This window comes from Phlebotomus papatasi, chromosome 4 (assembly GCF_024763615.1).
Source record: "Phlebotomus papatasi isolate M1 chromosome 4, Ppap_2.1, whole genome shotgun sequence".
Lineage (NCBI taxonomy): Eukaryota > Metazoa > Arthropoda > Insecta > Diptera > Psychodidae > Phlebotomus > Phlebotomus papatasi.
The window spans coordinates 4018469-4024756 of NC_077225.1; positions in this window are offsets into that span (position 1 = coordinate 4018469).

Genomic DNA, 6288 nt, shown 5'->3' on the forward strand with positions numbered 1-6288 from the left:
TAACATGGCGTATCTTAAAAAATCACTCAGAAAAAATCTATATCGCAATGAGTACGCACAGCTTGAGACAATTAGCAGAAGCTTTGGCAAAAGAAAAATCAGAGTCTGATTTGGTGCAATTTATTTTACATAAAAAGACAATAGCGCAAATGATCGACCTACTTTATGAAATGAAAACAAAAATGAGATTTTACGTCGCGGTGTAGTGGAAAAAAATTTCAAGAAAAATGAAAAATGGAAAAAGCATGACTATTTTGGAGAAAAAACAATTGATGGTAAAATTCTTTAACACTAATGATGAAAATACAATTGATAATTTGTTCGAGATATTCTTTGGCGATCAAATTCTGGATTGTGATAATGTAGAAGCAGAATACGATATTGTACAGCAATCACATAAAATCTGCAAAATATGCTACAACAATGAATACGATACCGCTTTCCTACCTTGTGGACACGTTGCTGCTTGTCAAGGATGTGCTTCAAAAACAAGACATTGCCCTATATGCCGAGAGCCATACGTTGAGACTACAAGAATATATTTCTCGTGAAGAAAACAAAAAATGAAGTCAAGATTTTTTTTTGTGTAATGAAAAACTACAACCGACTAAGTTATAAATAAAATTGATTGTAAAACAATGAAATGAGTTTTCTTTCGCATCTGATCAAAGTATCATTATTTTTTTTTGTTTTTATGTTGCCATCAACATGAGGAATCATGTGAATTGTTTAAAAGTAGTTGCATGCAATCGAGTAGATTTTGTCAAAGAAGTTCGATACAATCATTTTTGATTGTGCTATAAAATGTAATTAAAACAATCCTGCTAATGCTGCAAAGAAAAAATCAGATTACGTTGAGAAAAATGCCAGACGCCACTTTGAAGATTTTTTTTCACGTGAAGAAAATATTCTGATGCAGAAAAAATGCAAGATGATAAAAAATATGATATATCTCTGCAGATTTTTTTTATGTTGGTAAAATTTTTCACTGCATTCTCATATTGATTTTTTTCATCATGCATCAATGAAACATGTTGTGTTTTTCTTGATGCACAAATGAAACATTGTCTAATGTTGAAATAATTGATTGTAAAACAATTTCTTTTCACAACAAGACAAAATTCTCACAAATAATTTTATTTCATTGACTTTAATCTTGCTCACATAGCAAATATGTTGAGATGAAATGGGAATGTTGGTATAGATAAATATCGGCATAATGCATAACCCTGCGCAATTGAAGTTTCATATTTTTCTTCATTCTTCTTATCTTAAGAGGATTCAGATTGCAAATATACAAGATTAAAACAATTTACATTTACGTTTTCTCATCTTTATATTTGACATCATTTGATTTTTATACACATGTTACATTTTAAGAAATATTTGATTTACTTGCTACAAAAGGAATTTCATGAAACAGGCGAAAATAATTGACTGGTGGATCAAAAGTATTGCTGTTTGAAAAATTAGAATTTTCCAATCTTTGCACACCTAAAGATTTACAAGCATTGCTGTATCTCTCAAAATATTCCTGTACATACCACTGTACAGAAGTATTGTAAATCAAAATTGCATTTATAAATTCAGAAAGTAACATTAATTTGTCAAATTCTGAAACATTTAGGGATAGACGATCATTTCCATCATTTTGACTGAGAATAAGTAGTTTAGAATTTTCCACAGCACAGTAACTACGAATGTTCACGCAGTTGTCAAGTTGAATGTTCGGCAACTCCAGTTTCATGCTGGCATCATCCTTTCCAGCATCCTCTCCCAATAATTTCCTTAAAGTTTGTTCATTGGCACAGAACGTTGTCCATGTATTTTGGGTGAATTCTACAGCGTCAATTCCATCCCAGTAGCTTACGGCACATATTTTAGCAACTGGTGAAAAATTCTCTGGAGAAAACCCGATCGTGATAAACAATGCACATGTTCGATTTAGAAAGTAGGTGTATGCATTCAGTAGTTCAGGAGTTGTATTTTGTTGTCGATTTCTTGCATATTTTTCCTCATCCTTTCGAAGTTCCTCAGCAGGATCAGGATTATATTTGTTGAAGTGCTGCTTTGCCTTCATTACATTTGGAACTTGATATGATCTTTCTTTTGTCTCCATATTTTCAGATAAGTTATTTTGTGATTTATCACTTTTCACTAAGAAAATGCCTTCCACTCATCAATAAATCAGGGATACAAATGAGACTTTTTTTCCAATGTTCAAATTCCTATAAAATATTTTAGGATCTTTTGATCGTACTGACGAAATTTCCCGAGAAAATTATGCAAACGTATGCAAAATGTTTGTTTCATACACGATGAAACATGTTTGGACATGTCATGTCATGTTCATATCTCAGAATAAAGTCTAGAGGTAGGATGCGAGGGGCAAATAGAACATTTTTCTAAATAACAAGTGAAGTTACTTTTTTTAAAATTGTTTTTCAATATAATAAATAAAATTTTGTTAACATTTATTCAGGGGAGGATGAAGCTTTACGGTCAAGAACTAAAATTAATAGTATTCAGTGATGAAGTGCTAGTGAGTGCAAAGCTAAATTTCTTTTATCAGTGTAAGAACGCAAATGTTTGACTTTATTTTAGTGAGTATCGCTTGAATTTTATTTTTTATGCCTATTCTACTGAGAGTCATCTTAAAAAAATTGATCTTCTACTAAAGAAAGAGGATTTCATCTTCTATTTTGTGATATGTGCCACAGAAATATACATAAATTTGATAATGAGTCATCAATGAAAAATTCATAAGTTAATTCAGCATCCCAGGTACCGAATCATAGAAGTGTATACAACATTTCATTCATAAAAATCAATTTTGTATGAAAAGTTGGTTCCTATTTTATTTTACTCTGCTGCCATTTCTCCACATAATCAAATTCTTAGGTACATATTGTACATGTATTTACAGATTTTTTCATATTTGCTAAATTATAATAAGAGAAAACACAAATCAATAATTCACTTTGAATAATTTTGTTCTGTAATGTAGTAAAAATTCTCTAATGTCAGAGAAAAAGAACATTGTTCAAGATGAACATTTTTTAGGATAATGATCAATTATTGTAAAATACTCCACTAAAGATCCACGCGATTTAAATTTAATTCACTTGAAAAAATTGACAAAGTTTTAACGTTAATATTTACTAAAATAATAGATTCTGTATAAAATCATTGTTACTATACTATTTTTGGACCTTTAAAAACTATAATAGCAATATGAAAATCTTTTAACAATAATATTTTTGCTAATATTAAACAAAAAAGTTGAGCTATTTTTACTTAAAAATAGCACAACTTTAACACGCAATTAAACTACTTTTAGGTCATTTTTTCTAAATATAATTATACCAGGATCATTTTATGATCCTTTAAAAATACTATAGAATTCATTTTATGTCCTTACCAGCAGTAGTTAAGAAGATATAAGCATTTTAAAACTACTATGAAATATGGGTCATTTGACCAATGCAAAGTGCAATGCACTGAGTGCATTGCACTGAAAGTCGCACTCAGCATTTTATTTGTTTACCCGAAAAAGACGCAAAGAAAGGAAATTTTTCTTGATTGACGCAAATTAATGAGACTTAGAATAAGCACATTTTGGTGATCTTTAGTGGGGTAGAAGCTAAAATTTTGTATAAATACTAAGAATTTTTATCAATAAAATCAGTCTAGCAGAAAACAGAGTACATTGCGTATCACCAGCGGCATCTTCAAAAAGTAAGTGCCTAAATCTGTTTGCTTAGAACTCACCCTTAGCCAAAGGCTATTAAAGGCAAAATCCCTGCCAAATTTAATAGAGGCTAAGAAGCTTCCATTGCCAGCTAGGATTATTTCCTAGAAAGGCTATCAAGAGAAGGCCCCAGAAAGATTTCTTTTTGGAGATTTGTGGTTCCAGAGGCGTACCACAGCCAGGCTGCGGGGAATTTTTTCCCTGACTTACCCCCAAGAGGCAATTATCTTGCCAAAACAGGTGGCGAAAGCCCAAGACCTGAGGCTGAAAAGCCAAATTACTAAACGCGCTAAGGCGCTGGGGGACAGCCTATCAACCACAAATTCTCCAAGTAGAGATCAGGAGCCATCTCTAAGAGCAGTGGCTTATCTCAAGCGTTTTGAGATAAGTCCTCCTCTTTGCCAAGTTTCCCAAACTTGGTCGAAGCTTGGACAAACATTGTAATACAAAGTTATGAGAAATCTAACACTTTTTACATACTTTCCCACTTGCGATCAAGAGAGTTAAATGATTCATACACAAGACAAGAAATTTTGCCCACATTGACATTTTTTTCATTCATCTTTTAATTCGTTTATTTTATGCATGATACAGGAGTGCAAATTTCGAATAATCCCGCACAACTGCATAAAAATGCATAGCAGCATCTTTGATCATCAGTTTGTTTATTTGAAAATTGAGGATCTGAAACTAAGATTCTTGAAATTTCATGGCAGTCACCATCTGCAATAAGCAGAAATTCAATTATATTTCACGAAATTTATCACTTCTTATCTGAAATAACTGAATGAAAAATATTTTTTAGACAAATTGCATAAAATTGATCGTTTGATCATATCAACAAGAGATGTGAATGATGTGAGATACAATCGTGTAAGTGAAGAATTAAGATATTTTTCGGCAATTTATGTTGCAATTTAAAGAAAAAAGTTAAATATTTCAAATAATATTGAAATACGCAAACTCAAAAGTTGCATGCTTTGAAAAACAAAAAACTGTTTACATGCAAATCTCAACTCAATGACGTTTCAATATCTATTGATCAATATCCAATGAAAATGGTTTAAATTGCATGACGGCATCAACATCATGCTGTTCAATAACCAATGAAAATTATTGATAGTTCTTATCGCCAGTAAAATTAGTGAATATTGCGAAATTCCACTCAATTTTACAATTATATTGCGCACTGCAAGACATTTTTTCCATGTTGCTTCATTCATCTGAAGGAATCAAATTGTCGCAAAAAGACTCATACAAATAGTCTCTCCCATATGGTCTCGAGCGCGCGAAAAGGTCTCATATTGCATTTGCATCTTTCCACACTTGGACAGTGCATATAGGCCAGAGAGTATAGAGAATCCCGCTTAATGCATAGGAAAGACTTCTGGCAAACCATCTATCATGCCACGAGTGGCATAATGGATAAGGTATTGGACTCGCAACCGAGAGGTCCGGGGATCAATTCTTAGGCATGGCAGATCTTTTCCCATATAAATTGTATAGGGAGAAAAAAAATACATGAGAAAGAGTCCACCAAAGTAATTTCCGTTAATTCAAATATTCAAAATGACTATCAGAAAGCGCGCAATATCAAAGAGTTCAAAGTTCCAAAAAGTTCAAGATGGCCGTCTAAAGTTCACAGATTAAAAGTCTAATATGATCACTGAAACGGTTCATACATTCAAATAAAGATTATCGTATTCCATAGCCAATGAGAATGTTCTCCGCAATAGGACCGTGCTTCATAACCAATCAAAACGCTTGCCCCCCTCAACAGTATCATGCTACATAAGCAAGCCACGCCCACAAAACAGGATCGTGCTTCATATTCAGTTAAAATAATTAACCAAATCTCCGCCCACAAAACAGTATCGTGCTTCATAACCAATCAAAATGCTTCCTGCAACAGTCTTGTGCTCCATATCAACGGACAACCCACGCCCACAAAGCAGGATCGTGCTTCATATTCAGTTAAAATAATTAACCAAAATGCAGAAGAGGAGAAGGAGGGGAGGAGCGCGGAGCGGGGAAACCGTCCTGCACGTAGACCACCCACCAGAGTTATCGATGTGGCGTCACAAAACAGTCTCGTGCTCCATGGAAAGCCACGCCCACAAAACAGTACTCTGCTTCATTATTACTACTCCTGTCTTATCGACCTCAGGCTCAGAGCATACACCGCATACACTGTAAAAACGTAGTGTTAAATATCAGGGGGTTAGTAACACCAAAGTAGGTTTTATCATGCCTATTGAGCGCTGCGGATTGTGTGCGGCTGCAATCGACCGCAGGCATGGTTCTGGAATTTCCTGTGCTGGTACTTGTAAAAGATGGTACCATGTTCAGTGTGCAGATCCCCCTCTTGCTCGCGGTTCTGTCAATGATGTGGTCTTTGGATCACTGCCTTGGCATTGCAGATTATGCATGGACAATAGTCTTAATGGCTCTGCGACTCATAATCAGTCTAAGAGTTCTTCGACGGTGGACTCTGTGGATGCGGAAGTAACATTGAATGCTGTAATTGCCCGCCTAAG